Raw genomic sequence first — 11,262 nt, forward strand, 5'->3', positions numbered from 1 at the left:
AGCAGGCAGGTGGAAGGACTGGGGCCAGATATCAGAAAACTGGCTGAGGAACCAGTTTACACAGATGGTTTCAAACCTGGAGCTCAGAATCCCAGGATTTCACAGACAACCTCCAGCGGTTTCCCAAACAATGAGGTGTTTTCTGCCAAGGAGAGCTTAAAATTGCCAGAGGGATCTGTTTATCTATTATCTGCCCTACATCCTGGGGTTCTGAGTAAGACCTCATTTGAAGGCAAGAGACAAGGGTGTGTGTGTGTGTGTGTGTGTGTGTGTGTGTGTGTAGAGGTGGGGAGTACAGGGCAGGGAAAAGAGGAGGGGAAGGGAGGGAAGGGAAGGGGAGAAGAGGGAGTATCATTCAGCTAAAACATTTGAAAGAACATAGAGTACATAGTCTCTCTCCCTCTTGAAATGAGGTCATATATAAAAAGTATTCTGTGTGGAAAAGCCTCTCAATGAGTGTTTGTATTGGACTTGACACAGGAAAAGAATTCAATCAAAAAACAAATTCACTTGAAATTACCAAAAATTGCCTAGCCCACCCCATTCACAGGATTGGCATTATCCCCAAAAGATCAAAATTGGGAGATGCAAAGCCCAGAGTAAAGGAAGCAGGGAGGTATAGATGATTGGTGTTGAGTTCTTGTTAATAATCATTAACACTCTACTGAGCACTTTTCAGGAGCTCTGCTTAACTCTCGCCTGCGTAATCTCATGAATTCTCACAATAGGCTAGGAAGTAGGCCCTATGAGCATCCCCACACCAAGGCTTAGAGAGGTGGAGCAACTTTCCCAGTATCACACCAGATCATAGGCAGCAAGGCTGGACTTTGAATCCAGGCAGCCTGACTGCCAAGTCTCTGAGCACAAGATGCAATCATGTCTCCCAAAGACTATGGCCTGAGCCAGTGTGGTTGAAGTAAGGCAGGTGCAGGCACCTGCAGCCTGCAGGAAGAAAGGACAACATCTTCATTTCTGGGAGGGTCCAAGTGACACAGTCCTTCATAGAAAATCCCAGAAACCCTGTCTCTGTTGGAACAGTTGCCTTCCCGGGCCCTGGGGTGGACTGAACACTCCTGGAAGGTTCATTCCCTTCTGGATGCCACATATTCTGAGAGCTTAAAGGCATCTCATCTTGAGCCAATGAAGAGCAGGATGAAGGACCTAGATAACTCGAAAGGAAGATGAGGACACTTAAGGTAAAGAAGAGAAAATTAGAAGGGGAAAGCTATCCCAAACATTCAGCTCTCTCAAAGAAGAGTGACCAAGTTTGTTCTGTGCAGCTCTGGGTGGCAGAACTAGGTTCAGTGGAGAAGTAAGAGGGAGACAAAGTTAATCAACATCACATATGATTTTCCTTAGATCTCTCTGAAAATGAAGTTGGCCTCACTGAAGATACTAAAAAGATAGTGAGCACACTGTCAGAGGAAGCAATCAAGCAAAAACAGTTAGGAATCATATGTCCTGAGAGGGAACTCACGTGTTGGGTAGAAGATTCAGTTAAGTTCAGTCACTCAGTCGTGTCCGACTCTTTGCGATCCCATGAATCGCAGCATGCCAGGCCTCCCTGTCCATCACCAACTCCCGGAGTTCACTCAAACTCATGTCCATCGAGTCGGTGATACCATCCAGCCATCTCATCCTCTGTCGTCCCCTTTTCCTCATGCCCCCCAATGAAGATTAGTTGACTACTAAAGACTCTTCTGACTTGGAGATTCTGCAAATTTATAATTATGAGGTTTCTTCTCCTTCTCAAAATTTCTGAGCCAAATTTCAGTCAAAGAATGAACCCAGGGCTTCCCTGATGGCTCAGTTGTAAAGAATCCACCTGACAACCCAGGAGACAAGCGTTCAATTCCTGTTCCAAGAAGATCCCATATGCTGTGGAGCAACTAAACCCGTGTGCCACAACCACTGAGCCTGTGCTCTAGAGCCCAGGAACCACAGCGACTGAAGCCGTGTGCCCTAGAGCCTGTGCTCCATGAGAGAAGCCACTGTAATGAAAAGCCTGTGTACTACAACTACAGAAAAACCTGCACAGCAACGAAGACCCAGCACAGCCAAAATTATATATATATACACAAGGACTCATTGGAAAAGACTCTGATGCTGGGAGGGATTGGGGGCAGGAGGAGAAGCGGACGACCGAGGATGAGATGGCTGGATGGCATCACTGACTCGATGGACGTGAGTCTGAGTGAACTCCGGGAGTTGGTGATGGACAGGGAGGCCTGGCGTGCTGCGATTCATGGGGTCGCAGAGTCGGATACGACCGAGCGACTGGACTGAACTAACTGATATATATATAAAGAATGAATCCAATGGTCACTCCAGCCACTGAAATCATAAGGCCTTATAAATTCTTATATTCTGCGTGTCTACAAAGGGAGCCCCACCTGTGACACAGGCCTATCTGTCTGTCAGCAGGGGCAGCATTTTTCACACTAATAGTACAAGTCAGAATAAATACCATCTCCATTTGGAAGACAGTCTCTGACAGAAGAGAATTGGCCTGCTTGATTAGGAGTATATGTCAGGCGCTGATAATAGGGAAATCCTTTTCAGCTGAGCCCTAGAACCTGAACAGTCATAATGAGACCGATTTAATGAGCCTCCTGTTCTACAACAATATTAATTACAACCCTGTCACAGAAGGCAGCCAACTCGAGATAAAATAGGTAAAATGCACAGGAATTGGATTGCATTCAGCATCTTTCTCCCAAATAGGCTCTTATAGTCATGTATATATGTCTCTAGTGAGCGACTGGATTTAACACCTTCTTTAAGCTGTTTGGAAGAAATGCTCATGCAGTGTGTCTAAACAGCAGAAATGCTTCTGAACTTTGGGTTTCTCCTCAGAATGCATCTACCCCAAGTCTGTCTGATTGAACTTGATCAATCGCAGCTTGTGGCTCCCTTGGAAAGAGAAGAGAAAGATGCAGCAGAGGTCCTTCTTGTTGAGCAGGTAGGCACACCTCCAATGCTTTATTTTGGTCAAGTCTCACAAATCTCTCCCTTTAAAGAAATGGAATTCCTTTCAGGTAAAATTTAAACTTGAAATTGTCATCAGTCCAGTTGAATAAATCATCACGAGGGGCCTAATTATGCTAATATATACTGAGCTCTACCAAGCACTCTGGTAATGCAAAACACCTTGCAATCAGTACTGACAGTGTGCTCTTTATAGGAAGCCCAGAGATGTTAGGCGCTTCATTCAAGGGCATACGTGCAGGTCGGTGGAGCCAGAGTTCAAACTTAGGCTGACCAATTTCAGAGCCAGGGTGCTTAACCACAGGGCCATGCTGTGCATGGTGTTCGCAGTCGGCTTATTCATTCAGCAAGTGTTAACTGAGCACCTCCTATGTACCAGGCACTGTGCTGGGTGCTGAGCAGAAATGAAAGACACAAACCTGTCCAGAGCCATTCCAGCAGACTGTAACAAACTGTCCCATTCCCTGGGCATCAGCAAGGGCTCCAGGAAATGATGAGGTGTAACCAGAGACCTTAAAGATAAGAATTAGGCAGTGAGTGGAGAGGGGCCTGAGAAGGAAGGAGGTTACTGAAGGATCCTTTGGGATCAGAATGGCAGAAAAGCAGCATTGTGAGACCTTGAGGAATCACACAACACAGAGAGGAGAAAGCTTTCCTACAGGAAGGACTGGGTGGAGGCAAAACTTGAGCTAGATCCTTAAAAATAGACATGGTAAAAAAGATGGGCAGTGTATATGTTGTATACTTTAAAATCTGCTGAAACTCTCTCATGTGTACATAACCCTTTCACTCTAACTCAGAACCAGGGAACTTTGTCATGTGGACAAGACTCCAAGGGGTTAATCACCTGCCAATCAAAAGAGGCCACAGTGGTTCCACTCTCACTTCTTACTAAGTCCACGTTGTTGAGATTTTGAGGATTCAAAGATTGTGGGCAGCTTTGGAAGGAATGATGCTAAAGCTGAAACTCCAATACTTTGGCCACCTCATGCGAAGAGTTGACTCATTGGAAAAGACTCATGCTGGGAGGGATTGGGGGCAGGAGGAGAAGGGGATGACAGAGGATGAGATGGCTGAATGGCATCACCGACTCGATGGACGTGAGTCTGAGTGAACTCTGGGAGTTGGTGATGGACAAGGAGGCCTGACGTGCTGCGATTCATGGGGTCGCAGAGTCGGACACAACTAAGTGACTGAACTGAACTGAACTGAATGAAGGCAGCACGGGAAAGGACAGACACGGAGTCCTGAGCCTCAACTCAGGCAGACTGCAGTGACCCCGAATCTGACACAGAGAAGCAGAAACTGCTGGAAGCAAAGCAAGAGTTCCGTAGTCCTAAAAACTCACACCAAGCCCTGGCTCTGACCCTAGAACCCACTGACTTGTGAACCCATGAAATGGTCCACATCCACCCCCCACTCCCATCACCAAAGTGCAGGTGGCCTTGCCTGAATCACCTGGCTCTGCTCCTCTCCATGCTGCCCGCATCTGCAGTGGTTCTCCAATTTTAGTGCATATTGGTACCACCCACAAGGCTGACGGGACAACAGAATTGATAGACCTCACCTTCAGAGTTTCCAATTCCAGTAGGTCTGCAGTAGTGCTAATAGTTTGCATTTCTGACAAGTTACCAGGAGATGCTGATGGTGGTCCCACACTTTGGGAACCGCTGCTTCATGGCACAAGTGTGGGACTACCCCAGTTCCACTGGCTTCTTTTCCCAGTCTTACTACACAATTAAGGTAAACCCACTGCCTCGAGGAGGAGCCAGACAGGCAATGGAAAATGAAGGAATTGGATGAGCTCAGATGTATATGCATGGTGTGGGAGATGGGAACAGTGGCGAACCTGGAACATTCAGGCCCCAATAAAAGGGGGAAACTCACTCAGCTCTAGCCAGTTTTTGATGAACGTCATTACAAGTCCAGGATTGCCAGGTGTTCTTATTTTCAAGAGAAGGTAAAAATAATGATTTCTCTGTAAGATGTTCCAGTTTCTCAAAGTTGGTTTAAGATTTTTAAAGACAATATCAGCGTCAGTCAGGGGATGTCTTAGGCCTCTTGCAGCTTTAATACTTGGTGGTTCGGGCTTGTAGTAAAGGGTTCTGATGATGTGTTCTGGCCTATTCTAACATTTAAGTTTTACTTAAAATAATGAAATCAGTAAGCTATAACGTTTTTCTTAAAAACCAAAAAATAAATAAAATAAAATTCTTGGGAAATCTGATCCATGGGTCACCAGTTTTCAGCTTTTGATTAAAAACAAAAACCAAAAAAACACCTCTTACAGTTCATAGAATCTTAACTCTAGACATGTTCTTTGGTATCCCTGTCTTTGAAATGTTTTCAGAAAAAGCTGGAGTTCCGAAAAGTTTAAATCACTTCTCCAGAAAATCAGCTCCACTTCTGCCCTGCCCTTTTTTCACCACACCCTACTCCTTCCATCATTTGTTTACTTCAGATACGAAACACCTTATTTCCTGCATCAGACTAGAAGCAATTTGAGGGCATGCTTCATGCATGACTAATATTGGTAACTCAGCATCTCTCACATAACAGGTATCTAATAAAAACTCCTATTTTTATTGTTACATTGAAGAGGAATGCTCTTTGGTATCTCCCTCACTGTATTTGGGAAACAGCTGTCAAATGATTAACTGGGTAAGTCTCTCTCTGATTTCTTTAAAATTAATTTTTATTTGGAGTATAGTTGTTTTATAATGTTGCATTGGTTTCTACTGTACAGCAAAGTGAATCAGCTATAACTATACATATATTCAGTCTGTTTTGGATTTCTTTCCCATTTAGGTCACCTCGGGTGGCACAGTTGGTAAAGAACCAGCCTGCTAATGCAGGAGACACAAGAGACTTGGGTTCAATCCCTGGGTCAGGAAGATCCCCTGGAGGAGGCAATGGCAACTCCAGTTTTCTTGCCTCGAAAATTCCAAGGGCAGAGGAGCTTGGTGGGCTACAGTCCATGGGGTCACAAAGAGTTGGCTGCGACGGAGCACAACAGCAACATGGGTCACCACAGAGCACTGAGTAGGGTCCCCTGAGCCATACAGTAGGTTCTCATTAGTTATCTATTTAATACGTAGTATCAATAGTGCATATGTGTTGGTTGGTTCTCATTAGTTATCTATTTAATATGTAGTATCAATAGTGCATATGTGTCGATTGCAATCTCCCAGGTCATCCCTCACCCTCCCCAACTGAAGTCTCTTAGCCCAAGGAAGACTTTCTTAGGTTCCTCATCTGTAAAACAAGAGAGTTGGACCTGCTTCTTCTGCCAAGTATGATCCCTGGACCGGTGGCACTGACACCACCTGGAAGCCTGTTCTGACTGAAATTTCAGGCCCTGGCCACACCTACTGAATCAGAGCCCGCTTTTTAACAAGATTTCCTGAGGTGATTTGTATGCTTGTTAAAGTCTGAGAAGCATGGGACTACTTCTCAAAGTTTAGTGTGCATGAAATCACCGGGGGTGCTTAAAAATGCTGATATTCTCTTATATGTGGAATTTTTTAAAAAAAATAGATACAAATGAACTTATATACAAAACAGACTCACAGACTTTGAGAATGAACATACAGTTGCCAAGAGGCAAGGGTGAGACAGAGGGATAGATATATTGGGAGTTTGGGACTGACCTGTATACACTGCTATATTTTAAAAAGATGACCAACAAAGCGCTACTGTTAACAATTTTTTTTTAATTTCTTAAAATGCAGATATTTAGGCCCCAGCACAGATCAATGGACAGAAATTTCTGGGCAGGGAGGCTGGGGCTCAGCATTTTTAAAAATTAATTTTTATTGGAGTTTTATTACTTTACAATGCTGTGTTAGTTTCTACTGTACAGCAAAACGAATCAGCTATACATATGCATATATCCCTTCCCTTTTGGATTTCCTTCCCATTCAGGTCACCACAGTGCACTGAGTAGAGTTCCCTGTGCTATCCAGTATGTACTCATCGGGACTCAGCATTTTTTAATGCGTTCCCCAGGGCCTCACTTTGAGAAACACTGCATGGCCTGTGCCCTCTCACCCCATACCCCGCTGAACATTCTGTTTTCACCTCACCTTATGGCCTGTCCCTGGCCCCAGAGACCCAAGAAGATTGTATCTTTCAGGTCAGGAGTCCCAGGCTATTGTTCCGGCATATCCACTCTCAGGTAGAGGAAAGGAGACCCATGATTTATAGCAGTTGCCTTGTGGAAATACTGCCATCACGGAGGATTTCAAGCACCCGCTGAGATGTCTCTGAATACAGAACTGGGGACAGATGGGCACACTCAGTTCTTTACTAGGCGTGGGCTGCAGCACACCAGAGTCCGCGGCCCTTGTTGTACCTGCAGATTCTCAGTGAGCCAAGCCTGGCTTTGGTCCTGATGACATGCCAGTCGTGCACTGAATACTCTACTAAAGGTTAGCGAGGACAGCAAAGGGGTATAAAAGATTAGGCAACAGGGTAGAGTGATTAAGCCTTCAGGCCTTAAGACAGGCCTGGTTTCAACTCCAGATCTGTCTCTTATAACCGTATAACAGGGCAAAGGCTAACAGAGTTTTGCCAAGAGAATGCACTGGCCACAGCAAACACCCTCTTTCAACAACACAAGAGAAGACTCTACACATGGACATCACCAGATGGTCAACACTGAAATCAGATTGATTATATTCTTCGCAACCAAAGATGGAGAAGCTCCATACAATCAGCAAAAACAAGACCAGGAGCTGACTGTGGCTCAGATCATGAACTCCTTATTACCAAATTCAGACTCAAATTGAAGAAAGTAGGGAAAACCACTAGACCATTCAGGTATGACCTAAATCAAATCCCTTAGGATCGATTATACAGCAGAAGTGAGAAATAGATTTAAGGGACTAGATCTGATAGATAGACTGCCTGAGGAACTATGGACGGAGGTTCATGACATTGTACAGGAGACAGGGATCAAGACCATCCCCATGGAAAAGAAATGCAAAAAAGCAAAAATGGCTGTCTGAGGAGGCCTTAAAAATAGCTGTGAAAAGAAGAGAAGTGAAAAGCAAAGGAGAAAAGGAAAGATATAAGCATCTGAATGCAGAGTTCCAAAGAATAGCAAGAAGAGATAAGAAAGCCTTCCTCAGCGATCAATGCAGAGAAATAGAGGAAAACAACAGGATGGGAAAGACTAGAGATCTCTTCAAGAAAATAAGAGATACCAAGGGAACATTTCATGCAAAGATGGGCTCGATAAAGGACAGAAATGTTATGGACCTAACAGAAGCAGAAGATATTAAGAAGAGGTGGTGAGAATACACAGAAGAACTGTACAAGAAAGATCTTCACGACCCAGATAATCACGAGGGTGTGATCTCTCACCTAGAGCCAGACATCCTGGAATGTGAAGTCAAATGGGCCTTGGAAAGCATCACTACAAACAAAGCTAGTGAAGGTGATGAAATTCCAGTTGAGCTATTTCAAATCCTGAAAGATGATGCTATTAAAGTGCTGCACTCAATATGCCAGCAAATTTGGAAAACTCAACAGTGGCCACAGGACTGGAAAAGGTCAGTTTTCATTCCAATCCCAAAGAAAGGCAATGCCAAAGAATGCTCAAACTACTGCACAATCGCACTCATCTCACACGTTAGTAAAGTAATGCTCAAAATTCTCCAAGCCAGGCTTCAGCAGTACGTGAACCGTGAACTTCAGCAAAATGAATGTTCAAGCTAGTTTTAGAAAAGGCAGAGGAACAAAAAGATGTTCAAGCTAGTTTTAGAAAAGGCAGAGGAACCAGAAATCAAATTTCCAACATCCTCTGGATCATGGAAAAAGCAAGAGAGTTCCAGAAAAACATCTATTTCTGCTTTATTGACTATGCCAAAGCCTTTGACTGTGTGGATCACAATCAACTGTGGAAAATTCTGAAAGAGATGGGAATACCAGACCACCTGATCTGCCTCTTGAGAAATCTGTATACTGGACATGGAACAACAGACTGGTTCCAAATAGGAAAAGGAGTACGTCAAGGCTGTATATTGTCACCTTGCTTATTTAACTTCTATGCAGAGTACATTATGAGAAACGCTGGGCTGGATGAAGAACAAGCTGGAATCAAGATTGCCGGGAGAAATATCGATAACCTCAGATACACAGATGACACCACTCTTATGGCAGAAAGTGAAGTGGAACTAAAAAGCCTCTTGATGAAAGTGAAAGAGGAGAGTGAAAAAGTTGGCTTAAAGCTCAACATTCAGAAAACGAAGATCATGGCATCTGGTCCCATCACTTCATGGGAAATAGCTGGGGAAACAGTGGAAACAGTGTCAGACTTTATTTTTTTGGCCTCCAAAATCACTGCAGATGGTGATTGCAGCCATGAAATTAAAAGACGCTTACTCCTTGGAAGGAAAGTTATGACCAACCTAGATAGCATATTCAAAAGCAGAGACATTACTTTGCCAACAAAGGTCCATCTAGTCAGGGCTATGGTTTTTCGAGTGGTCATGTATGGATGTGAGAGCTGGACTGTGAAGAAAGTTGAGCTCCGAAGAATTGATGCTTTTGAACTGTGGTGTTGGAGAAGACTCTTGAGAGTCCCTTGGACTGCAAGGAGATCCAACTAGTCCATCCTAAAGGAGATCAGTCCTGGGTGTTCATTGGAAAGACTGATGCTAAAGCTGAGACTCCAATACTTTGGCCACCTTATTCGAAGAGTTGACTCATTGGAAAAGACTCTGATGCTGGGAGGGATTGGGGCAGGAGGAGAAGGGGACGACAGAGGATGAGATGGCTGGATGGCATCACTGACTCGATGGACATGGGATGGGTGAACTCCTGGGATTGGTGATGGACAGGGAGGCCTGTCATGCTGCGATTCATGGGGTTGCAAAGAGTCAGACACGACTGAGTGACTGGACTGAACTGAACTGAACCTTGGTCAGATTGCTTAACCTCTTTAAGCAATTTATTATATACTAAAGTATATGTATGATATATATACTATATATATATATATACACACACACATGATAGTGCCAAATGCTAAATATATATATATGTTTATATACGTGTGTAAAGACATACTATATACAATATACACACAACCTCATGGAGTTTTTGGTCTAGCCCTTATAAGGAAATATTAACATGTTCTAATTTAAAACCTGAATGGTAGATACTGTGTATTCATTTTTTATTTGTCTTTAATTATAAATATATGGCATATACTCTTTTGAATGTAGTTTGTTTCACAATAAAAATGGCAATACAAGCCCAAATGAAGTTAATCACTAAAATGTGTCATCTCATTATGACAGCTCATCCATGTCATTATCTTGCTCATCCATGTCACTGTCTTGAAAAGTGGGGTCCTGACCCACTGGGAACCTGGCTGAGAACTTGGGTCTGTTGATATGTAAGCTATGCTTGATGAAAGTGTTAGTCACTCAGTCATGTCTAACCCTTGGTGACCCCATGGACTGTAGCCTGCCAGGCTCCTCTATCCATGGAATTTTTCAGGCAAGAATACAGGAGCCAGGTGCCATGCCCTTCTCCAGGGGATCTTCCCGACCAAGGGATCAAACCCAAGTCTTCTGCCTTGCAGGCAGATTCTTTACCATCTGAGACACTAGGGAAGCACCAGATGCTTGATGAAGAACATCTAATTCTCTTTGAAGCTTGTGGGTGCAAACTTGAGGAGACATGAAAGAACCCCATTCAACGAAGAGGAACTTTGTTTATGCTTTGTGGGGACCTGAGTCAGAAATTCTACCACTGCCACCAGCAGATGCAATTGAAATATAAACCCACAGGCAGGCTCAGAAATGGGGCAGGAGGAGAGGAACAGTGTGACTCAGGAAAGCATGGTCCTTTCCCTCCTTTCACTGAACCACTCCTCAGTGGCAAGTCTTTCTAACAACTGGAATAAGTCCTTCCTTTTCCTTTCTAGGATCCACTAAATGTCTCAGCCACCTCCCCCCTTTTCAGGCAATGTCTTGTTTTCACACCACCATGGCCAGGCTACTGGTGGACAGCAGGCACTTGAATCTGACCGTTAAGATTGTGGGTCCTTCTCTAGGCCTCAGGCTCTTTCCTAAGCCAGCAAAATGGGTCAGGTGACCTCTCAAACCTCTGATAATTCTAATACCCCATGGTTTAGGCCATAGTAGATTATTCTACCGAGAAGGCAATGGTACCCTACTCCAGTACTCTTGCCTGGAAAATCCCATGGATGGAGGAGCCTGGTAGGCTGCAGTCCATGGGGTCGTGAAGAGTCGGACACGA

Source organism: Bubalus bubalis, chromosome 4 (genome assembly GCF_019923935.1).
Source record: "Bubalus bubalis isolate 160015118507 breed Murrah chromosome 4, NDDB_SH_1, whole genome shotgun sequence".
Classification (NCBI taxonomy): Eukaryota; Metazoa; Chordata; class Mammalia; order Artiodactyla; family Bovidae; genus Bubalus; species Bubalus bubalis.